The sequence below is a fragment of the Nicotiana tomentosiformis genome, chromosome 3 (genome assembly GCF_000390325.3).
Source record: "Nicotiana tomentosiformis chromosome 3, ASM39032v3, whole genome shotgun sequence".
Lineage (NCBI taxonomy): Eukaryota > Viridiplantae > Streptophyta > Magnoliopsida > Solanales > Solanaceae > Nicotiana > Nicotiana tomentosiformis.
Window position 1 is genome coordinate 99,475,554 of NC_090814.1, and position 27,179 is coordinate 99,502,732.

Genomic DNA, 27,179 nt, shown 5'->3' on the forward strand with positions numbered 1-27,179 from the left:
CAGACAGTTTAGAAAACCAATGCCTGGAGTCTTGCCTAAGGCCATAGAGAGATTTCTTGAGCTTACAGACCGGATGAGCTGAAGAAGAAGTAGAGGAGACATCAAGACCAGGTGAAATTTTCATATAGACCTCTTCATGAAAATCACCATAGAGGAAAGTATTTTTAACATCCAACAGGTACACAGTCCAATCTCTCTTAATGGCAAGAGTTAAAAGACATTTAATGGTGGTGATCTTGATAACAAGGGGAGAAGGTTTTAGTAAAATCTGTGCCTTCCCTCCGAGTATCACCTCTAATAACCAACCTTGCCTTGTATCTTTCAATAGACTCATCTGCCCTCTGCTTAATTTTATAAATCCATTTGCAAGGAATGCCCTTCTTATTTGGGAAGAGGGACAATGTTCCAAGTCTGATTTGCCTCAAGAGCAAGAAATTCTTTTAGAATGGCCCCTTACTAAGCAGGATGGGCTGCATCCTGTTGGTAGAACCGAGGTTCATGCATGTGAGCTTCACTAGATGAGAGCTTAGGGTGTGCAGAATTAGAGGAGGAGATGACAAATGAATAGATATAATCCTTAATGTAAGAAGGTTGAGTGACAGTTTTAGTGGACTTTCTTAAGATGGGAAGATCAGAAGTAGTTGAGGTGGAAGTAGGAGAGGTATAAGTAGAAACACGGGAAACAATATGAGATGAAGATGAAGGGAGAAGAGGAGAAGTGGGGAAGGACTCAGAATGACTAGTAGAGGGAGTAGCCACAGAAGGAGGAAGTGGGATATCCACAAATGTGGGAGGTAAAACATTGGAATGAGAAGGATTAAAAGAAGAAGAATAAGGAAAATTGTGTTCATGGAATATCACATCTCTATAATGGAAAACAAAAGAGTTAGACAAATTGAGCAATTTGTAACCTTTCTTCCCACATAGGTATCCTAAGAATATATATGTAATAGCTGTAGATTGGAATATATCCCTGCCTACCTTAGGGAAAATAACAAAGCAGAGACAACCAAATGATCTTAAATGATCATAGGAGGGTGGATGACCATGAAGCTTTTCAAAAGGGGAAAGTTTGAGAAGAAGTGGTGAAGGCATTCTTTTGATAAGGTATGTAGCAGTCAGTACATATTTTCCCCAAAATTTCAGTGGTAGTTTAGATTGAAACCGTAGGACTCTTGAAACTTCTAAAATATGCTTGTGTTTTCTCTCCACAATACCATTTTGTTGTGAAGTATAAGGGTTGGAAGTTTGATGTAAAATTCCTTGGGAAGCAAAGAAATTGATGGCTTTAGAGCTATTGCCAAGCTCAAAAGCATTATCTGATCTAAGTGTGTGTACTGAGGAATTGAAGTGAACCTTTATCATAGAAGTGAAAGCTTTAAGATTGGACAAAGCATTACTCTTGGAAGAAAGAAGATGAGTCCAAGCGACTCTGGTAAAATCATCAACCAAGGTGAGAAAATACCTAAAGTCATTATAAGTTATAGTGTTATAAGGCCCCAAATATCAATGTGTACTAGTTGAAAAGGTGTGGTAGAGTGAATAGTATTATCATGAAAAGGTAGTCTTTGTTGTCTAGCCATTGGACAAACATATAAAAGGTTGTTTGGTGGATACCTTGTTAGACAGAAAATAAATAGATTGCATCTTATGAAAAGGCATGTGACCTAATCTCTGATGTCAAAGTAGATCCATCTAATTAACAGGTGAAGTTTTACTACAGCTAAGTGGAACATTTACATGTGAAGGTGCAAGAACAGATTTATTACATGGAATTGAACATATATCAAAAATAGACTCATTGCAAGTTGCATCAACAAAAGATGATAGAAAAGAAGTTGCGCTGGGAAACAGATCTCTATCTAGATGAAGACAATAGAGCCTGCCAGCAACCTTACCAATTATCAATGGCCTCTTCAGAGAAGGGCCCTGTAAAGAACAATGGAATTTGGTAAGAACTACTGGTTCGGCAATCACGCTTGGCAAAACATGAACCACATCATTTAGAAATTTGAACTTAACAGTTCTGGTTCGGCAATCAAGCTTGGAAAAACATGAACCACATCAAAATCGACCATTCTTAATTCAATAAGATCGGCCACGGTGTCTTGACCACGCAATATGAAAACAAAATCACTATGAACCCGCTCGGCCAAAATAGACTCACCAACAGGAGTAGATACAGAGAACGGCTCATAAAGCTGTTCTGGTTCTATCCCAAATTCCATAGCAACATAAGGTGTGACATATGACAAAGTGGAACCGGGATCACTAAGAGCATATACATCATGAGATTGGTTAGTCAATATACCTGTGACAACATCTGGAGAAGCCTCTGATTCCCGACGTCTCCGCATAGCATAAAATATGTTGGGTCCTCCCGAATTCTGTGCACCATCCCTAGATTGGACCGCATATCGGTCGCATAATTGCTGACAAAAATGATCAAAAATCTGTCTGTGTATGTGGTCACTATGCGGTCTGCATAACTGTTATGCGGTCGCATAATGCACCGCATAATAATTATGTGGTCGCATAGTCGACCGCATAGCTGCTTCTAGAATGGCCCTCTCCTGCTCACTTCTGCGGCCATTATGTGGCCAGCAGAGTAATTATGCGGTCGCATAATGGACCGCATAAACGCGATTTTCCGCAGAAAATTTTCCTTTACTTTCCGGCACCATGAAACATTATTTTTTTTGGAAATTTTACTGGGCTTTATACTTAAGTACTTCAAAATTTTCTGATGATTTTCACTAATTTACATGTTATAATCTACCCATAAACTATGTATTAAACTCACATGAGGTAAAAATTACTTACCCCACAAAGCTAGGTCGAAATACCTTCCTTAAGAGCTCCCAAATCGCCCAAGAGTGTAATAAATGATCCCAAAATATGCCGAAGTCCCGATTTTAAACTCACTGCCCAGCGATTGCGAAGGCAAACGGTCTAGGCCCAGGAAAATTTACCCATCGCGAACGCGAAAAGAGCAACACGAACACGGAGGCTCGCTTGACCTACCCTACTCGAACTTGAGGGCTTCTTCGCGAACGCGAAAAATGAACGGGCGACCACCCAGCTCAGCCTCTTTTACGCGAACGTGGGCCAGGTCACACGAATGTGAAGACTAGAGGGCCCAGACCTCTGCGAAAGCGGTCTTGCGCACATGAACACAAATGGCAAAAGCTCCCCAGCCCACAGACCCCAAATCCTTCATCGCGAATGCGAGGGTCTGACCGCGTTCGCGAAGAAGGAAACCAGGAGGAGAAATATGGTGTGTTTCAACTCAACTTTGGGCTATCCGAAACACACCCAAGCCCCTCGGGACCCCGTCCAAATACTCCAACAAGTCTATAAACATAATACGGACTTGCTCGAACTCTATAAACACATAAAACAACAACAAAACTAAGAATCATACCCCAAAACCAAATTGAATCAAACTTTGAACTTCAAGTTTCTAAATCGCTCCGAACGCGTCGAATCATACTTATACTACTCAGAATGACACCAAATTTTGCGTGCAAGTCTTAAATGACATTACAGAACTATTCCCGATTTGGGATTCCATTCGGAACTCGATATCACCGAAACCTACTCCAAACCAAATTTAAAGAATTTCAAAAACCTTTAAGAACAAACTTTCACTATTAGACGCCGAAACGCTCCCGGGTCATCCAAAACCCAATTTGAATATACGCCCAAGTCCGAAATCATCATACAAACCTATTGGAACCGTCAAATCCTGATTTCAAGGTCGTTTACTCAAAATGTTGACCGAAGTCAAACTTGGCATTTCAAGCCAACCTTAAGGAACCAAGTGTTCCGATTTCAACCCAAACTCTTCTAAATCCAGAACCAACCATCCCTGCAACTCATAAATTAGTAAAATCAAGTACGGGAAGCCTTATTTAGGGGAACGGGGTTCTAGCAAGTAAAACGACCGGTCAGGTCGTTACATTCTCCACCTCTTAAATAAATGTTCGACCTCAAACGGGTTTAGATTCATACCCGAAGTGCCGAATATATGTGGATATCTGCTCCGTATGTCCTCCTTGGACTCCCAGGTCGCCTCCTCGACTGGTTGGCCCCTCCACTGAATCTTTACCATGGAAATCCTCTTGGACCTCAACTGGCGATCTTGTCTAGCAACAATAGCAATTGGCTCCTCCTCATAACCCAAGCTTTTATCTAGCTGAATAGTACTGAAGTATGACACATGAGACAAGTCGGCGTGATACCTCCAGAGCATAGACACGTGAAAAATTGGATGAACCCCTGATAGGCTGGGAGGTAAAGCAAGCTCATAAGCAACCTCCCCAACTCGCCTCAACACCGCAAATAGGCCTATAAACCATGGGCTCAACTTGCCCTCCTTTCTGAATCTTATAATACCCTTCATAGGCGAGACTTTCAAGAGAGCCTTCTCGCCGACCATAAATGATACATCACGCGCCTTCTGATCCGCATAGTTCTTCTGTCTGATATGTGCTGTTGGAAGTCGTTCCTGGATCAACTTTACGTTTTCTAAGGCATCCTTTACCAAATCAGTACCATTTAGCTTAGCCTCACCGGGCTCAAACTACCCAATGGGGGAACGACATAGCCGACCATATAAAGCCTCAAATGGAGCCATATCGATGCTGGACTGATAAAGAAAACTCGACCAAAGGCAAGAACTGGTCCCACTGCCCTCCAAAGTCGATCACACATGCTCTCAGCATGTCCTCTAATATCTGAACTGTCCGCTCTAACTTCCAGTCGATCTGTTGATGAAATGTTGTGTTGAGCTCTACATGGGTACCAACTCACTCTGTACGGCTCTCTAGAAATGCGAAGTGAACTGAGGGCCTCTATCTGATATGATGGAAACAGGCACACCGTGAAGCCGAACTATCTCCCGAATATAAATCTGGGCCAACCTCTCTGAAGTATAGGTAGTCCTAACCGGAATAAAGTTTGCCGACTTCGTCAACCTATCGATAATGACCCAAACTGTATCAAACTTCCGCAAGGTCCACGGCAATCCAACTACAAAGTCCATAGTAATGCACTCCCATTTTCATTCAGGTATAGTCATCTGCTGAAGTAGGCCACCTGGCCTCTGGTGGTCATACTTAACCTGCTGGCAATTTAAGCACCTAGCCACATACTCAACTATGTCTTTCTTCATCCGCCACCGCTAATAATGTTGTCTCAGGTCACGATACATCTTTATAGCACCTGGATGAATAGAATACCAAGAACTCTGTACCTCCTCTAGAATCCTCTCCTTCAAGCCATTGACATTAGGAATACATAGGCGACCCTGGAGTCGCAGAACACCATCCTCGCCAATAGAAACTTCCATGGCACCACTCTGTAGTACCGTCTCTCTGAGAACTACCAAATGTGGATCATCGAACTGCCGAGCCTTGATCTACCCCAATAATGAAGATTGGGCAACAACACATGCAATAACTCGGCTGGGCTCTGAAATGTACAACCTCACAAGTCTGTTAGCCAAGGACTGAATGTCTAAGGCTAGTGGCCTCTCCTCAGCTGAAATGAATGCCAAACTACCCATACTCTCTGCCTTCCTGCTTAAGGCATCCGCGGCCATATTTGCCTTGCATGGATGATAAAGAATGGTGATGTCATAATCCTTTAGTAACTCAAGCCATTTATGCTGTCTCAAATTGAGATCCCTTTGATTCAACAAATACTGTAAGCTGCGATGATCAGTATAAACCTCACATGGTACCCCATACAGATAATGCCTCTATATCTTAAGAGCATGGACAATCGCGGCCAACTCCAAGTCATGCACAGGGTAATTCTTCTCATAGATCTTCAGCTGACGTGAAGCACATGCAATAACTCACGCCTCCTGCATCAGGACATAACCCAAGCCAACGCGTGACGCGTCACAATAAACCGTATACATCCCTGAACGAGAAGGCAACACCAGAACTGGTGCTGTGGTCAAAGCTGTCTTGAGCTTTTGAAAGCTCGCCTCACAATCATCGGACCAATGGAATGGAGAACCCTTCTAGGTCAATCTCATCAAAGGTGCCGCAGTGGATGAAAAGCCCTGCACAAATCGGCGATAATAACCTGCTAACCCCAGGAAACTCCTGATCTCAGTCACCGAAGTGGGATGAGGCCAACTCTGAACTGCCTCAATCTTCTTGGGATCCATCTTGATACCTTCTCCTAATATAATATGCCCCAAGAATGCCACAGTCTCTAGCCAAAACTCACACTTAGAGAAATTAGCATATAGCTTCTGTTCTCGCAAGGTCTAAAGTACCACTCTCAAATGCTGCTCGTGCTCCCCCAGGCTACGTGACTAAATCAAGATGTCATCAATAAAGACAATAATGAAGGAATCAATATAAGGCCTGAACACCCGGTTCATCAAATCCATAAACGCCACTGGGGCATTAGTCAAGCCAAGAGATATCACTAGAAAATCATAATGACCATATCTGGTATGAAAGGCAGTCTACGGAACATATGAGTCCCGGATCTTCAACTGATGGTACCCCGATCTATATTGATCTTAGAAAACAAACTTGCACCCTGCAACTGGTCAAACAAATCATCAATATGCGGCAACGGGTACTCGTTCTTGATGGTAACCTTGTTCAACTGGAGGTAATCAATGCACATGCGCATAGTTCCATCTTTCTTCTTCACAAATAAGACTAGTGCACCCCAAGGTGATACACTTAGTCTCACAAACCGCTTTGCCAATAACTCCTCAAGTTGCTCCTTCAACTCCTTCAGCTCTTTCGGAGCCATACGGTATGGTGGGATAGATATAGGTCGGGTACCTAGAGCCAAATCAATATCGAAATCAATATCATGATCTGGCGTCATGCCTGGAAGGTCAGAAGGAAACACATCGGCAAATTCCCGGACTAATGGCACTGAATCAATCGTCAGAGACTTTGCGGTGGTATCCCAAACATATGCTAGATACGCCAAACAACCCTTCTCGACCAGATGTCGAGCCTTCAGAAAAGAGATAACCTGACTAGATGTACAAACAGAGGAACCCTTCCACTCCAATCTCGGCAACTCTGGAATCACTAAAGTAACAGTCTTGGCATGACAATCAAGGATGGCGTGATATGGGGATAACTAGTCCATGCCCAGGATGACCTCAACGTTGATCATATCAAGTAACAAAAGGTCCGCTCTAGTCTCGTAACCACATAATATAACCACACAAGACCGGTAGCTCTGATCCAAAACCACAGAATTGCCCGCATGAGTGGACACATAAACAGGAGTACCCAAGGACTCACGAGGATTATCCAGGAAATGAGCAAACAGAGATAACACATACAAATAGGTAGACCCTGGATCAAATAATACCGAAACATCCCTACCACATACAGAAATAATAACTGTGATCATGGCATCTGAGGCCACGGCTGGCCTCCGCCTGGCTGGCCCCCGCCTGGCTGAACAATTGTTGGCTGACCTCCCCTTGCCTTTCTAGGATGGCCCCTATCTTCCTGTCCTCCGCCTCTGGGTGGTCGGATGAGTGGTGCTGTAATCATAGGCTGATGACCCTGCTGTACTACCGTGCCCCGAAGTTTGGGACAAAGTCTCTCCATGTGACCTGGATCCCCACACTCGTAACAACCCCACAGTGCCATAGACTGTTATACCGAAGTCTGACCCTGATGGCCTGAATACCCACAATAAGAAACCTAGATGGCTGGTGGGCGGTTTGAATTCTCTGGCATGGCACTAAAGTAGGCATTGGAGGAACCCCGATGAACTGGTGGGCGATAAGAACTCTCTGGCATAGCACTGAAATTGGGTCATGTTGGAGCACCCTGAGGAGGTGGTGGTGGTGCTGGATATATGGGTCTGCTAGGCTGATACCCTCCCAAACTGACCTCTGTCCCTAGCCGGGGCACCTCTAAACTCTCCCGAGAATCGGGTCCTCTTGTCCTGTAGCATCTTCTCTCTACCCCTCTAGCGGTAGCCCTCAATCCTCCGAACAATCTCTTCCACTAGCTGATAATCCAGACCCATCTCAATCTCCATAGATATGCTAGCCCGAATACTGGGATGTAACCCCGCAACAAATCTTCGCACTCTCTCTGCGTCCGTAGGAAGTATCATAAGTGCATGGCGAGATAACTCAGAAAATCTCGCCTCATAATCGGTCACAGACATCTAACCATGCTCGAGCTGCTCAAACAGACACCGCAACTCTTCCCTCTGAGAGGGTGGAATATACGTGTCCAATAAAAACCGTGTGAACTGATCCCATGTCATAGGAGGAGAACTCGCTGGTCTGCCAAGAAGGTAAGACTGCCACCATCTACGGGCCCTGCCCTCCAGCTGGAAAGTGGTGAAATCTACTCCATGGGACTCCAATATCCTCATGTTGTACAGTCTGTCCCTGCACCGATCAATGAATTCCTAGGGGTCCTCATGCCGCTCTCCCCCGAAGATAGGAGGGTATAGCCTAGTCCATCTGTCCAGTAGCTTCTGCGGATCGCCGCCCGCAGCTAGTCTAGGCTCAGGTGCTGCTGCGGTAACTGACTGGGCCCCGCCTACGGGTAGTGTACCCGGAGTCTGATATACTGCAGCTACATGTCCAGGAGCCTGAGTAGTAGGGGTCTATGCCTCCCCTCCTGCCTGAGATGTGGCTGAGTCTGCTGGAAATAAACCAGCCTGAGTCATAGTGTCTATGAACCGCATCATGCGACCCATGACCTCCTGAAAGCCCGGTGCTGTCATGAAATCTACTGGGGCTGGCTCTGGAACAGGCACCTTGTCCTACTCCTCCATGATGGGATCCTCTACTGGATCTGCTGGTGGTGCTAATGGGGCAGCTCTGGGACGCCCTCGTCCCCTCCCTCGGGCCGGTGCCCTCCCCCAGCCTCTACCTCGGCCTCTAGCAACGGAGGGAGCAGCTCTTCCCTGGTCTGGAACGTCCGTTGTATGCGTCCTCACTATCTGTGAGAGAATAGAAGAAGGAAACTTAGTATACCATCAACTGCACGACAGGAGATAAATAAAGAGTAGTTTCCTAACACCCTATAGCCTCTCGAAGATAAGTACGAATGTCTCCGCACCGATCCGTAAGACTCTACTAGGCCTGCCCATAACTTGTGAGACCAACGTGAACCTAGTGCTATGATACCATGTTGTCACGACCCAATTCCATTGTAGGCCGTGATGGCGCCCAACACCGTTGTTAGGCAAGCCAACACAGATCAACTAGTGACTTGCCGCTTAGATAAATTTGTAAACGATGGCTTTTTCCTTATTTTAAAAGAAATTTAGGAGTTTGAAATTTTAACATAAATAAATAGAAGCAATTAGTACTAATCATACTCATATGAGCAAACCAGAATCCATAATGCACTAGTGTATGTGCCAAGACCTGGTGTCACTAGTATGTGGGCAATCTAGTAGAATATACAAAACAATGATAGCCTACTGTCTTAAAGGAAATAGACAGAAAATAAAAGAACATAAGAAAGACTCCAGCTGCTGCAGAACGGCTCAAAAGGACAACTCACCGGGAAGTCTCGAGCTGGGAAATCAGTCTACGCGCCAGACTGGTGACTAGATGTACCTGCCTCAAATTCTGTACAATCAAGTACAAAAGTGTAGCATGAGTACATTAAAATATGTAACCCAGTAAGTATCTAGTCTAACCTCGAAGAAGTAGTGACGAAGGGTCGACTTTGACACTCACTAGGGCCAACAATATAGTAATATGTGATTCTAAATAAGCATGATACACAGACTAACAATAAACTCAGAACAAGAAATAACTGTACAGTCCTTCCATCATATCTAATAAACCAAAATACTTCCTTCATATTTAAACAAATGATCTCTAAAATAGTAAATTTATACCAATTATTATAAATAAAACTTCCACTTCTATTATAAAACACAAATTCCACTGAGGATGTTCGGTCAGATCCCACATAAAAATGTAAATTGTGCACTGCCGAGGGTCGAATGGCGCGAACCATAGATGCATCTATTAACCTGCCGAGGCGAACGGCCCGCTCCCATGAGAGTAGTGGAAATAGTCACCCCGCTCACGGAATATACTTGCGACGCCGTTAAATATAAATATAACGTAATTTTTCTCAATTCTTTTCAAAATATTAATTTACTTGAAACCTTTGAAATCTTAAAATCCTCAACTTAGTTCCATTCAATGCAATTAAACAATTATGCTCAGATAACGGTGCCCACTAAGCATGGTGTAAGCCTAGAATTATCCGGATATAACAAGAATAGTGGCTACGTATGGACTCTTGTCACTTCGTGCGTACGTAGCCCCCACAAATAATCATATATTTATTAAGTTTACCTATGGAGAAATTTCCCTCTTACAAGGTTAGAAAAGATATTTAACTCGCTTCAAGGACTATTTTTCGGTCCAAGCTTATGTCCAAACCCTCAATTTGGTGCCGAACAATCCAAAACTATCCAAATAGTATAGAAACTAATCAATATAGGCTTAAAAGTTCATATCCCTAACTCAAAATGCAAGATTCCTAAAATTCACCCCCGGGCCCACATGCCCAGATTCCGAAAATTTTCAAAGAAAGTTGTTACCCATAACCTTAGGAACATAAATATATGATTTTCATTAAGTTCCATAACCATTTTCGTTGTAAAACTTCATTTTTATCATAAACCTAGGTTTTCCTCTAAACCCATGATTTTTACTAATTTACATGTTATAATCTACCCATAAACTATGTATTTAACTCATATGAGGTAGAAATTACTTACCTCACAAAGCTAGGTCGAAATCCCCTCCTTAAGAGCTCCCAAATCGCCCAAAAGTGTAATAAATGACCCCAAAAAATGCCTAAGTCCCGAATTTAAACTCAGTGCCCAGCTGCTCCCCTTCTTCGCGATCGTGGAAGAGGCCTTGCGATCACGAAGGCAAATGGTCCAGGCCTAGGAAAATTTACCCATCGCGAATGCGACAAGAGCAACTCAAACGCGAGGGCTTCTTCACGAATGCGAAGAACGAACGGCGGCCACCCAGCTCAGCCTCTTCTACGCGAACGCGGGCCAGGTCACGCGAACGCGAAGACTAGAGGGCCCAGACCTCCGCGAACGCGATCCTGCATACGCGAACGCGAAGGGAAAAAGCTCTCCAGACCATAGACCCCAAATCCTTCATTGCGAACGTGAGGGTCTGACCGCATTCGCGAAGAAGGAAACTAGAAGTAGAAATCTGGTATGTTTCAACTCAACTCCGGGCAGTCCGAAACGCACCCGAGCCCCTCGAGACCCCGTCCAACTACTCCAACAAGTTTATAAACATAATACGGACTTGTTAGAACTCTCAAAACACGTAAAACAACAACAAAACCAAGAATCACACCCCAAAATCAAATTGAATCAAACTTTAAACTTCAAGTTTCTAAATCACTCTGAAGGCGTCGAATCATACTTATACTACTCGGAATGACACCAAATTTTGCGTGCAAGTCTTAAATGGCATTATGGAACTATTCTCGGTCTCAAAAATTTCATTCGTACCTCGATATCACCAAAACCTACTCCAAACCAAATGTAAAGAATTTCAAAAACCTTCAAGAACTAACTTTCACTATTAGGCACTGAAACGCTCCCGGGTCATCCAAAACCTAATTCGAATATACACCCAAGTCTGAAATCATCATACGAACCTATTGGAACCGTCAAATCCCGATACCAAGGTCGTTTACTCAAAATATTGACCGAAGTTAAACTTGGCCTTTTAATCCAACCTTAAGGAACCAAGTGTTCCGATTTCAACCCAAACTCTTCCAAATCCCGAATCAACCATCCCCGCAAATCATAAATCAGTAAAAGCAAGTACAAGAAGCTTTATTTAGGGGAATAAGATTCTAGCAAGTAAAACGACCGGTCGAGTCGTTACAAAGGGGGTTCATCATCATGATGGCACTCTTAATAATAGAGTAGGACTCATTCAACTCATTCAAGAACTGAAACAATTGTTGGTCCTCTATAAACTTTGGAAGTGCTCCACAAGAACATACTGGACCAACATAAGTAGAGTTCAATTCATCCCATAAGCTCCTAAATTTAGTGAAGTAAGTAGCAATGTCTGATCAGCCCTGAGTGGTTGTACTAATTTTCCTTTGGATTTGAAGGTACTTTGAGCCATTTGACTGACCAAATCTCTCATTAATGTCTTTTCAGACTTCCCTTACAGTCTTAAGATACATGACACTGGTGGCAATTTTTCAGGACACAGAATTAGTTATCCATACTTTCACCATGTCATTATACCTTTCCCAGTATGAGTAGTAAGGGGAATCTGGTGTTGGTTGAGAAACCCTACCATCTAAGAGTCCTAACTTGTTCTTTACAGACAAGGAGGTAAATATTCTGCTTCTCCATAGAACAAAACCGCAACCATTAAAAGGTACAGATACTAGCTGACTATCAAGACTATCATACGGATGCACATACAAATGATGGGATGGATCTATCGTGAAGAGAGTAAATCCCTCATAGGTCGTACTACTAGCTGATCCTATGTTTTTCATAATACTAGCCATACAATGAAATTTAAGTTCTAGTAAAATTGAGAGGAAATAATTAACAATTGAAACATCAAAATTTCTACACAAGTACACTACATACAAACTTGGATCTACATGATTTTGAAGTTGAACAGGAAGGATATTACCGGCCTTCTTCTCAAACTAGAAGAAGAAAAGTCGTATCTGAACATAAAACCCCAGAAATTCGAATATGCAGAAATTGCTGAGGAAAGACTCGAAAAACCAAACTCCCTAGCAGGACCAGACAGTTCAAGGAGAAAGACGAAGAAAACCCCAATTTTTGATGATCAAAATTGTCGAAGCTCAGTTGTCGCCGATCAACCAGAGACGGAAACGAAACTGTCCAAAGCTTTGGGCGAGGGTAACATCGGACTGAAGCTTATGACGAGAGGAATTATAATTCTTGCTCTGATACCATGTTAACTTGAAGATCAACCAGTTATGACAGAAAAGAGAAGAAGAAAACCCTAGATAGGGTAATGGGAGAGAAATGAGAGAAAAGAGTAGGTCCAATAATGACCAAACCTATTGATCTTTTTATTATCTGTATATGTATTTACATCAAATGTGTGTGTATATATGTATAACAATAAAATGTGTAAAGACCAAAAATACAATTGGGCCGGGTATGCTATGTTGCTACTGGACTGGGCCCGGGCCCTTTCCTTTAACAGAGATAGTTGAGTCCATAGTTGAGTCCATATCTGGGTTAACAAAGTACTTAAAACTTAATTCAAAGTTAATTTGTGTTTCTCTCACTGATTTCTAGTAAAACATGCAAGAATATTTGTTGAAATGATTTACTAGTTTACTTTAGTTTGGTCTATACTGAAATGTTTATTTGTTCTATATTGTTTTTTTTTTTATATTATTCTTATTATTTGGCTTATATGCTGGCTTTATCCAATTATTTGTATTAGTTAGTTTATTTCACAACTCTTAAGTTACGATATCTTTTTCTTGTAAACATCTTTGTTTTTGTTATGTAGTAAGGAAGGGAATTCAGATTTTGTTATATGTTGTATAGTTTAATATACTTTTAATTTATGAACCAAATTTGTCAAATTAAGTAGATAAATTATCTTAAAGACAAATATAAATAGATTTTATAACTCTTTTATTTAAACAATGCACTACTTGTTAAATAAAAGAGCGCCGACTTAATATTGTGACTTTAATTTGAGGTGGAGAATGGAAAGAAAATGGAGTAGCTATCTTGCTTGCTATGCCTAATGATGATTTTATGTCGGCTATTGTCGTGTTAATTTGAACCCGCTTATATAAAATCATGGGTCCGTCACTGACTGTACATATAAAATGTCTTCTCACGCACCCCCTCTGAGTCTTCTTGAAATTAAAATTAGGCATTTGCTTTACATAGCCCGCTTTCTTTGAGATAGCCGAGCTACTTTTCACCCGGTGAAGGATTTTAGTTACATATGTTTTAGGCGGGAAGCACCACCAACTAAGCCGGAAAGTAATGCTACCGGTACGCTGACCCTCCTCGGCTCGAGTTGTCCGCTCGAGTAACCCAGTCTAGAAACCTTCTCCACCATGGTTTAAATCTAGAAGAACAAACCTCATGCTAGATATCCCTAGTAGGTTCACTTTATTTGCATCACATGCATTTTGACTTACGAAACTCGGCACAGGGGCTGGGTCCGTATAAGACAGGTATCCTCTTTGATACCATCATGTTCCCTTATGTGCTACCTGTTACATTATTTGGAAGGCTTGCGTGTTGATCGACTTTAGGGTGGATTAGTTAAATGAGCAAAGAAAAATAAAAAGAATGCTCCCGATTTCTGTACAAATGTCCGTTCTTTTTAAAATTAAAAAAACAAAAATAAAAAAGCTCGAAATGGTCTCATGCGTGTGGTATCAATGATTATTTTTTCATAAAAAGAAAATAAAAAGAGAAAATATAGTTAGTTTCATTGTAAATTTTATCACCGAACTACGCGGGTCTGATTCTCACTGGATGTGAGATACGTAGAAAACCCTAATCAGGTCCGGCCCCCAATTTTAAAAAATTCAAAAATATTTTCCAATCTTTGAGACATCAAATTCAGAATTTCCTTTTAACAAAAAAAAATTTGAATTCCAAAATATTTTCGTTCTTCTACAGAAATTTTTCTTTCGAAAATTAAAAAAGAAAACTCAGAATCCAAAAAATATTTTCGAAAATTCAAAGGCAAAAATTAAAAATCAAAAAATATTTTCTTTCCTTATTTTAGATGTCTTTCTTTTGAAGATTCTAAAAAAAAAAAAGCAAAATCGAAATCTAAAAAAAATATTTTCTTTCTTCTTTAGAAGTATTTCTTTCAACAAAAAATTTTTCTTTGTTTTTTTTGGAAATTCAACGGCAAAAATACAAAATCCCAAAACTATTTCCTTTCTTCTTTAGAAGTCTTTTAAAAAAACCAAAAAAAAAAAGAGAATTATTTTTTATCTTTAGAAGTCTTGCTTTCAACAATTTCCAAATGAATAATCCAAAAATATTTTCCTTGTTAGGAGATTTTGTGGTCTAATTTGTATATGAGTAAAAATCAGTTAGTTTATTTACTTTATTCTTGATCTCCCCTAACTACGTAATGATCTTATTCATGCGGCGACATAATACGTAGACAACCCCCGAAAGGTTCGACCAAAATATTCTTCCACGACTCTAAAATAAGGGATCAAAATCAGGTGAGTAAAAAGAAAAACAAAAACAAAAAGAGAAAAAAATAAGAGTGCCAATAAGCAGCAACCTTAAAAGCCGTAATGAAACATGAAGCCTTCCAAAATCATGTTAGAAGTGGAGATATTGTTAGGAGCATGGTATATTACGTGTGATTCATATCTGTAAAATGCTTAACCCTAACACGTTTGTTGTCTCTTATCTACTAAGCTTAAGGCGGTTGGTTTGTGGTAAAACTGACAACACATCATTACTTCACCAGATCTAAAGGAAAGGAAATATTGGCTAACAATATGAAATCGAGTTGGTCAGTGAAGACCCCCAGGGTCAGTCAGTTAAGCAAGAGTCGGAGGAAGTAAGAAGATTGAAACAACAACTGTCATGTGTATTGGCTTGGGTCTCCGGTCAGCCTTCACCTTAAGGTCTCTCAGAGGGAACTTCCACCATACCTCTGGATACTCAACCACCGCTCACCACAACGAGTGATCATATTCTACCACCAGAGTATGTGCCAAACTACAACTTCCCTTTCGCCCTTGGTACCTCTAATGTGCAACCTCTAGCCGCACCGGTTAGGAACACCCCTCTCGTCGTATCTGGCGCTTCATTGTATACAATCCCACCACTAAATTCTGTGACGAGGACAAACATCGAGCCACCATATCATGCTTATGATGGCCAATACTTCTCTCCAGTTATGGCTTTCAGGGTCTCGGCTCCATACAATCAGACTCCTCAATACGAGTCACTGGAGGAAATTAAAAAGGCTGCCAAGACAGGTGAGCCAGATGAGATGGCCGAAAAAATAAAAAGTCTTGAGCAAAACATAAAGAACATTCAAGGATTAGGTGATCATGAAAGTCTCTCATTCAATGATCTATGCATGTTCCATCACATCCATTTGCAACCAGGGTTCAAGACCCCGAAATTTGAGAAATATGATGGACACGGTGACCCTATCGCCCACTTGAAAAGGTACTGCAACTAGCTGAGGGGCGCAGGAAGAAAAGAAGAGTTACTGATGGGTCGGTATGCCTTGAAAACCGAAAGAAGAAAGATAAGGAGGCCATGATGGCATCATAGTCGAAAAGAGGCCAAAGGGGAGTATGAAAGGGCACATAAGCATATAGATAATTTCATGTCAATCGTAGAATCCCACACAAGTTTATTTGAAAGGTTGAAACGTTATGGTGTGATTGAGTCGTTTCACGGGTATGTTTCGGATCCATATGCAAAAGGTTTTGACCCTGCTGTACGGTATGTGTACCATTCTAATGTCCGGGGATATAGCACTGAGGATTGTCGGGCTTTGAAAAAGGAAATAGAAATGATGATTCAAGAAGGAATGTCATGGTCTAAGATAATGGCACCCTAAACATCTTGACAAATCACACACTTTTCAGGTGATTTACAATATGTAGATGGTTTGGTGAAACAGTCAAGAACATGTCCACTGAATGCAAGACAATCAAAATGGTTGAAGGTCATGTTTGACACTGATGTGCAAATTCGTACCTAAGGTGTCGAGCTTGATAATTGGAAAGCCCCTCCCATATTTTCCAGAAATGAGACTTGGTAACTTATTTTGTCATAATTTCTGTTATCTGAATTATTTCAAAGTTGTAATCCAGATGTTGTTTGTTTGTCCTGTCATCAAACATCTCCATCCTTTAATCAATGAAATGCAACTTTTTTTTCTTTGTGTCATTTTAATCCATTGTGTTTACTTCTTCTTGCATATATAGGTCTTTTCACGCAAATTGAGATGACATGCATGTAGCTTTCGGCTAGATTTTAGAAAGCCTGTCCAATCTTGAATTTAATCGAGGAAAAACACTTGGAGGACAAGTAAGAGGTTGAAAAACTTTAATGATAAGCCTGTGTCAAGATCACATGGAACCGAAATAGTCATATCTATTGAGGTTAAAGATGTTTATCCCAAACCTATCATGAATACTAGCTTAAGGATAATTGAAAGTTTTGAAGTTTGGTTGGACTAAACAGTGAAAGGGTTTTGGCCATGACCTGCCATAATGACCCAAATCTCCAAAGAAGGTGCATTCCAGAGAATTTAAACTAGATTAGTTGGTACTGAAGTCCATCATTTCACATCAAGAAAAAGACCAAGAAAAGGTGGCTCCAATTTGTCAAAGGTCATTTGTTGCAAACAAGATAATTGACTACGGAGCTACACAACTGGAAAAACCATGAAGATAGTCATGTCCATCAATGCCGAACCTGAGAAGAGATAGTATGTTTGGCATTCTTCAGGCTGGGAGGCCATTTTTCTCTACCTAAATACTTTATACCCTTCGTCACCCCTTTTGAGCTTGTTTTATTTTTCTTTGACCCCTCACTCTTTTGGAATCAACTATAGAGTCAAAGTCAAAAAAAAAGTCGAAGATCCATGCCACCAAAAAATAGGAGCTGGGTCAATTTGTTTAAAAAAAAGAAGAAGAAAAGGAAAAGAGAGAAAAAAGATGGAAAGAATTCCCAGTATCTGAAACTGGGGCAGAAGTGTTTCTTATATTATTATGAAGAGTCGATTCTAAGAGTTGTAAGTATACAACCCCATCATCTTGAATCTATTTTGAGCCATCATGCGACCCTTTATTTCTAACCATATCCAAAAGTTTTCCAAAAAAAGACATCCCAATTAGTCTTTAAGAATGCCAATGGAAGCACATAATAAGCAATAATTTTCACACGACATAGAACGGTGTCAAGTTTCTCGCACAAAAAGAAAAAACTATAATGAATAAAAATGAGAGAGTCTTATTGGTGAAAACCCTCATAGGCACTATAAGGCGATGGTAAGTAGAGATAAATAAATGAGAGAGGCTGGTTGGTGAAAACCTTTCGGGGCACTGCTGGTCGAAAGTAAGTTGTGATCTGATGCAAATGACTGGCATAAAGAGGCTAACTTCAAAGAAGAAAGGGAACAACAAGAAGAAAGGATAGATTAGTTGGATAGATTTAGCCGCTCAGTCCAAAATGCATGTCATGATCATTAAAGTTGGCTACCACATTCAAAAGATTCCATTCTTTCTTTCCCCCTAAAGCGGCATTTTAGTTAAATACTATTCCTTCTTACTTTTACATCGCATCATTGTGTCCATTTGCATTATTATTTTGATTCAGTCTTTGTTAAAACACACAAGAAATGATTTCAAAATCTATTACCAGCTTTCTAACTATACAAAGCAAGTTCAATCCTAGCACATCAAAGAGGATATACCGAAGAAGAAATATGCACAATAAGTTGTTGAAGTTAAGCAAGATCTGAGGGTTCATGTAACCAGAAGTTCCAAAGAGAAAAATTTTATCACGACCCAGAATTCATTAAAGGTCGTGATGGCGCTGGACACCGCTGTCAGGCAAGCCAAAAATAAATATTTAATTTGGTTCTTATTTTAATATTTTTGAAATCATATTTCCTTCAATTAAATAGCAAAAGATGGAATTTACAGAGTAAATAATAATATTTTTAACAGTTTCAATACAGGACAACCCGTAATCACCCTTAAATCCGGTGTCATAAGTGCATGAGCCTCAACTAGGAATGTAAAATAAAATACAACATCTGTTCGGAATACAAATTTGGACAGGAGAAATATAAATACTCTGAAAGAGACTCTGCTGGCTGCGGATCGTAGTATAGAATGCAGCTCACCTAAGTCCCCGCCATAACCATGCCACTGCACCCACAAGTTCACTAGACATATATGTACCTGCACAAAAATGTGCAGCAAGTGTAGTATGAGTACATAAATCAACGCATACCCAGTAAATATCCCACCTAACCTCGAAGAAGTAGTGACGAGGGGGCGAATCCGACACTTACTAAGGGCTAACAATAAAATACCGATATTATAATAAAGCGTGGATTGTATAGAACGATTGTAAACTCAATAACATGAAGTACATAAACAATTCTTTTGTTAATAGGAACTTTTCAAATTTATTTTCGTCATTTAACATTTTTGTATCTCGGGCCAATGAAAGCAATATCAATTATTATCAATTCCAAAGATATATCATGCACAAATCATGCCGAGGTCGTATGGTCCGATCCAACATAAATATTTAAACTGTGCTCAGTCGAGGGTCGAATGGCGCTAACCATAGATGCATATATTTGCTACCGAGGCGTTTGACCTGCTCCACAAAAAAATAAACATATTAAACAACCAATTCAAAATTTATTAAGGGGTAAATATTCCAAGAATTTTAAATTCTCATTGAACGGTCAAGTAATTGAAGTTTAACCTTTTTACAATTCTTTATCGAGTTTTTGAATGTTTTAAATAATTAAATTAACAAGTAAAGTGCAAACATCGCAAGTATAACATGATATGGGTCCTAGACTACCCTGACATAAGCATAATAGTATCTACGCATGGACTCTCGTCACCTCGTGCGTACGTTGCCCCCATAAATAGAAACACATAATGATTTGATTCACCTATGGGGTTAATTCTCTCTTACAAGGTTAGAAAGGAGACTTACCTCGCTCCGAAATTCCATAACCGGCTCCAAAGCCTTTCTAACAACCCAAACCAATGTCCATTGCTCCAAAACTAGTTAATAAAGGTGCAAATCCATAAATATATACTCTAATACTCATAATAATGCAATTTACGATTCACATGCCCGAATTTCGAAAATATTCGAAGATAAACTTTACCCATAACACCACGAACTCAAATATATAATTTATTCCAAATTCCATGTCCAATTTCGTGGTCAAAATCAAAAAATATCAATTTCTAGATTTTTTTTGAAAATCCCAAATTTCCACAAATTTTCAAGTCTAAATCCTTATATAATCCAAGTATTTAACTTTCAATAGGTGGGAATCACTTACCTTGACATAGATGACGAAAATCGCCCTTCCAAGAGCTCCAAAAATTACCCAACCAAATACAAAATGGAGGAAAATGGCCAAATCTCGTCTTTTAAAAACCTCACTACTCAGGCGACCCTTCTTCGCGAACGCGGCACATCCCTCGCGTTCACGAGGCTCAACAACCTCACGCCCAGAATTCTCTCTTCGCGTTCGCGACACTCTAATCGCGTTCGTGAAAGCCAGTTGCCCAAACCCCTCGCGTTCGTGTTCGCATAGGCCAAATGGCCTTAGGCCCATCTCCCCCTTTTTTCTTCGCGTTCGCGAAGGCTTGCCCAGCTACTGTCTCGCGTTCGCGTCCACTACCTCACGTTTGCGAAGGCCAAATCCCAGCAGCCTCAAAGTTCCTCTTCGCGAATGCGGGACTCCCTTCGCGTTCGCGAAGAAGGAACCTAGATACCAGTAACAGCAGTTCCAAAACAGCTCAAATTGATCTGAAACCACCCTGAAACACACCCGAGGTCCCCGTGACCCCGTCAAATCACACCAACCAGTCCCATAACATAACATGGACCTGCTCAAGGCCTCAAATCACATCAAACATCACCAAAATTATGAATCGCACCCCAATTCAAGCTTAATGAACTTTAGATTTTCAAACTTCTACATTCGATGCCGAAACCTATCAAATCACATTCGATTGATCTTAAATTTTGCACACAAGTCATAATTGACATTACGGACCTACTCCGACTTCCGGAATTGGAATCCGACCCCGATATCAAAAAGTCCACTCCCGGTCAAACTTTCCAAAAACCTTCAATTTTTCATTTTTCGCCAAATGAACCCATAACGACTTACGGACCTCTAAATCCACTTCCGGACGCGTCCCTAAGTCCAAAATTACCATACGGAGCTATTCCCATGCTCGGAATCCCAATCGGATATTGATAACTTTGAAATACACTTCAACCCAAATTTATGAATCCTTCCAAAATGCCAACTTTCCACAATAGGTGCCGAAACTCTCCCGGGTTCTCCAAAACCCGATCCGGACATACGCCCAAGCCCAAATTTAGTGAGGTTCCATTTTTATACAAGGTATCCTATCCCCTGGTTACCTTCTCTCTAAGTGATATAGGGCGCCAACCCTTGGTTAAATTCTCTTAGTAATACAGGGTGCCAACCCCTGGTCATATTCTATCTCAGTAATACAGGGTGCCAACCCCTGGTTACATTCCTTTTCACTGATATAAAGCGCCAACCTCTAATTATATTTTCTTTCAGTAATATAGGGTACTAACCCCTGGTTACATTCCTTTCAATAATACAGGGTATCAAACTTGGTTACATTCCTCTTCAGTAATACAGGGTACCAACCCCTGGTAATATTCCTTTCAGTAATACAGGGTACCAACCCCTGGTTACATTTCTTTCAGTGATATAGGGTACCAACCCATGGTTACATACCTTCTTAGTGATACATGGGCCAATCCTTGGTTACGTTCTTCTCCAGTAATACATGGTTCCAACCCTTGGTTACATTTCTTTCAGTAATATAGGGTACCAGCCCCTAGTGACATTCCTTTCAGTAATACAGGGTACCAACCCCTGGTTACATTCCTTTCAGTAATACAAAGTGACAACCCCCGGATACATTCCTTCTCACTGATATAGGCACCAACCCCTGGTTACATTCTTTCTCACTAATATAGGGCGCCAACCTCTTGTTACATTCCCTCAAAGTTCTTCAACCTCATTTGTAGGAAACACACTTCTTAGTTTGAGGCATTCCAATAGGGGATGCACTTCCTAATCTGAACCATAAATCCTAGGAGACGCACTTCCTAGTCCAAGCCTTTCAACCTCATTCGTAGGAGACACACTTCCTAGTTTGAGTTCTTCTATTAGGAGACGCACTTCCTAGTCCAAACCCTTCAACCTCATTCATAGGAGACACACTTCCTAGTTTGAGTCATTCTAATAGGATACACACTTCCTAATCTGAACAAATAATCCTAGGAGACGCACTTCCTAGTCCAATCCTTTTTACCACACTCGTATGAGACACACTTCATAGTTTGAGTCATTCCAATAGGAGATAGACTTCCTAGTTTTAGCCATTCTAATAGGAGATGCACTTCCTAATTTGAACCATTAACCCTAGGAGACGCACTTCCTAGTCCAGGACCTTCAACCACACTCGTAGGAGACGCACTTCCTAGTTTGAGTTATTCCAATAGGAGACATACTTCCTAACTGAACCATCAATCCTAGGAGATGCACTTCCTAGTTCAAGCCCTTCAACCTCACTCGTAGAAGACGCACTTCCTAGTTTGAGTCATTCCTTTAGGAGACGCACTTCCTAATCTGAACCATCAATCCTAGGAGACGCGCTTCATAGTCTAAGCCTTTCAATCTCACTCATAGGAGACGCACTTCCTAGTTTGAGTCATTGTAATAGAGATGCACTTCCTACTCTGAACCCTCAATCCTAGGAGACGCACTTCCTAGTCCAAGACTTTCAACCTCACTCGTAGGAGACGCACTTCCTAGTGTGAGTCAATCCAATAGGGACTTCCTACTATGAACCATCAATCCTAGGAGACGCACTTCCTAGTCTAAGCATTTCAACCTCACTCGCAGGAGATGAACTTCCTAGTTTGAGTCATTCCAATGGGAGACGCACTTCCTAATATGAACCATTAATCCTAGGAGACGCACTTCCTAGTCCAAACCTTTCAACCTCATTTGTAGGAGATGCACTTCCTAGTTTGAGCCATTCCAATAGGAGACGCACTTCCTAATATGAACCATTAATCCTAGGGATGCACTTCCTAGTCCAAACGTTTCAACCTCATTTATAGGAGACACACTTCCTAGTTTGAGCCATTCCAATAGGAGACGCACTTCCTCATCTGACCCATTAACCCTAGGAGACGTACTTCCTAGTCCAAGCCTTTCAACCTCATTCATAGGAGACGCACTTCCTAATCTGATGGAGATGGACTTCCTAGTACAAGCCATTCAACCTTACTCGTAGGAGACATACTTCCTAGATTGATTTATTCTAATAGGAGATGCACTTCCTAAATCTATACCTTTATTCCTATGAGACGCACTTCCTAGTCTGAGTCTTTCAACCTCACTCGTAGGAGGTGCACTTCCTAGCTTGATTCAACCATGTTCATTCTAATAGGAGACATACTTTCTAATATGGATCATTAATTCTAGGAGACGCAATTCCTAGTTCGAGTCCTTCAATCTTGTAGTCATTCCAATACTACCCATGGGAGATGCACCTCCTAGTCTAAGTTTTATCAGTTCTACTCCTAAGAGAAGCACATTCGATTCAAAGTCTTCAGTATCATTTTTGCATCTTTAAAATAAAATAAGTTGATCTACAGCTTTACCCAATATCTCACAAAAGTTTCTCAGCGCCAAACTGGGGCAGAAAATATTGTTCATTTTGTTCTTCTTTGATGGCTTTGCAGGCCCCGACGTAGAGCACAGGTTGTGACGATTAAAGCTTGCAGTTTCAGTTATCATAAGAAGAAAGAAGTCTTTCGATCACATGATAGTTGGAGTTGACTTTGACAATTTGTCAGCAATCCAGCTTCTCAAGATTCATCTTCTCAATTTAGGATCAGGAAAGCAAGCAACTGAGATTGAGTCATTATCTTTGCTTCCAAACATCAGCAAGATCCAATCTAAGGTCAATACAAGCGAGCAGGTCAATAATCCAGATTTGACTCCAGAAAGCACATAGATAGGAATTTTCTAACTCCTAGTTTGTAGACATATGGAGCTCTCTTCTCTTTTCATTTTAATGTAAGCAACAAGTAATAGTAACAACAACAACAATAGTAGCAGCAAATCTAACTCGGTGTTCAGTAGTCCCAGCTACCAAAGTTTACTTAGAACTACACTGACATGATTCCTTTATAGACAAGGATATGTAGGCAATCTCGGAATCAAGGTTCGGTCACGTTTTTCAAAAATGCTTTCATTGGAGTGATATACGAGTAAAATTAGTTATGGAATTCACTTTCTTTGCATGAAAACTCTTCATGTTCTCGAGCAAAGAGGAGCAGCTGTGAATACCTAATTTTTGCTCACTTCTAATTCTCTTACAAATACTAATTTTTGGATGATTTTTAGTTATTTTTACATTTTTATTTGCATTCCTTTATTAAAAATACTAAAAATATTTCTCTCTTCTATTTGGGCATTTCTAGTTTGCATCTTTAAAATACCAAAAGTAATATCCTTTTATTTGTGCACTTTTAGTATTAAAATAGACTAGTTCAATTTAAGGGGTAAGAGATTGGGCCAAATTTGATCCAAATCAACAACCCATTTCATCCGACCCAGTCCAATAGGTTGTCTTCCAAGACTTGTTTCTAAACGACGTAGTTTTATGCTAAACTATGTCGTTTCACTTAAGTGACTTCAACAATCATTCTCATCCGTCCACTTTCCTTGATCTAACAGCCCTTATTTGATATCCCATGTCAAATAAAATACCTTAAGAAATCAGATTTTTACCATTCTCCTAACCCTAGTCTTCCCTATCTCTCTCTTCCTTCTCTCTCTACGTCTCCACCACTGCCTCCACCGTGCGCTGCTGCTGGTGGTGTTCCAAACAGCATTAAACCTACACCATCTCCTTCCTCTACTCACCCCTTCTAGATCCACAACCCAAATCCACCAAATCTCCACCAAAAATTGACAAAACCAAACCCTAGTCGCGCCGCCGCCTCTGCCCCGCTGCGCGCCACCGCCCAAAACCCCTCAAAACTTCACCAGCTCCTCCTCTCTTCCTACACGTTCCCATTCCGTACCCCAAAATCCTTAAAACCCTCTCCCTCACCTCGTGCTACCGCCACTACCGCCACCCGCCGCCATGGAGGCACCTCCACTCGCCCCTAAAATGTCACCACGTAATCCTCTCTTCATCCTTTCCCCAAACCTATAATTCACACCCTCCAAATCCCATCGAAACTCAACCAATTTTGCCCAAACCCGAAACTCAATCCACTATGCCTCTATTTAGGCCATCCTCAAACTCGAAGCACGACTTTGTTATTGGTGATATCGCGACTCACCTTCGGCTTACCGAAGTTTGCGGTCACGATTTATCAATTACAAAATCATACTCGAAGTTCACATTGTTGTTGAATTGGCACTCTAGCACTTAAATTCTTAAATTGGTAAAATCTTAATCATTTTTTCTGGTTTTTCATCATAATTGTTTTTAGGTTTTAGTTTAGGATTAAGTTTTGTCTTATTTTTCTGTTACGTATAGTCTAATCTCTAATTTCGTCGTTGATTTGTTAATGGTTTTGTCGTTTAATACGTCTTTAGTTGTCCTTAATGTTTGTTTCTATATATGGTTAATTGTTTTAGTTACTGATTTAATTAGTTAGTTTAACCAATAAGAAATCATGTTCTAGGTTGTAATCGAATTCTCATACTTTTATGAACCGATTGGTTTGTCGCTCAGTTAGTTGTTTTAACTAATTTCTTCGTTACTAATATGTTTTTCTCATTTCAGTCATTTGATGTTGATGTCGTCTATGATTATTTGAGTATAAATTTGGTTTGATTGGCTAAGTTGAATGCTGAATTTTTAGCTTCTACACTGATTTGATTTTAATCAACTGAAGTAGTTTGATATTATTTTGTGAAGGGTAGAAGCTGAATAATGAAAATAGGGTACATGTTAGTTTACTTTTACTATTTTTAGCATGCTAGAAAATACAACTACTCCACTTTGTGTCATAATTTGGTGAAAAGAAGACTGTTTTGGCACACAAAAGATAGTCCTTTTGGACAGATTTTTGGTGAACCAATATCTGTCCAAAAGGACTTATTTTTCTACTTAAAATACACATCTTCTACACACTCTAGACTAGATATACACATCTCTACTCACTGAAAAAAGGGAGAACTTTGAGAGAAAAATTTCAGTAGAAGCTTCCTTTAGTAAGCTAAAATTATAAGCTTTAGGGGTGAGTCTTAGTGTAACGACCCGACCGGTTGTTTTACCTTCCAGAACCTCATTCTCCTAAATAAGACTCCCCGTACATGCTTTTAATTTTTTACGACTTGCGGAGATTGTTAGTTCGGGATTTGAAATGGTTCGGATTGAGATCGAAATATTTGGTTCCTTAAGGTTGGCTAAAAGGGCTAAGTTTGACTTTGGTCAATGTTTTGAGCAAACGATCTCGAAATTGGGATTTGACAATTCCAATAGGTTTGAGTGATGATTTTAGACTTGGGCTTATATTCAGATGGGTATTTGGATGACCCGGAAGCGCTACAGCGCCTAATAGTGAAAGTTGGCTCTTTGAAGGTTTTAAAGTTCTTTAAATTTGGTTTGAAGTAGGATTTGGTATTATCGAGGTCTAATTGGAATTCCGAACCTAGGAACAGTTTCGTATGGTGATTTAAGACTTTCCCGCAAAATTTAGTATCATTCCGAGTAGTCTAAGTATGTTTCGGCGCGTTCGGAGTAAGTTGGAAGAACCTGAAGTTCAAAAGTTGATTCAATTTGGTTTAGGGTATGATTCTTTGTTTCGTTATTTTTTATGCATTCCAAGGGTGCGAGCGAGTCTCTTTTATGATTTTAAAATTGTTGGCACGTTCGGACGGGGCCTCGGGGCCCTGGAGGCCATTCGGACGAAGCGCGAATTGAGTTAAAACTCAAAAGGGCTGCTGGTGCATCACTTCTGGTATGCCCGCACCTGCAAGCTTTGGGCCACAGGTGCGAGCCCGCAGATGCGTGGATGGGTCATAGAAGAGGCTTTGAGAATGTTGGCGTTGTACCGCAGATTCGGGATTTTGTGCGCACATACGAACGCGCAGGTGCAGTTGGGGAGGATGCAGAAGTGGCTCATTCCTCAGGAGCAGCCTATTCGCCGTAAAAGCGGGATCGCAGAAGCAGACATCCCGTCTGCAGAGGCGACCCTCACTTCACTAGGCTTGAGGAACTCCGCAGAAGCGGACCTAGTACCACAGGTGCGGTACCGCAAATGCGGCAGAGGCACTGCAGGTGCAAAAAACGCTA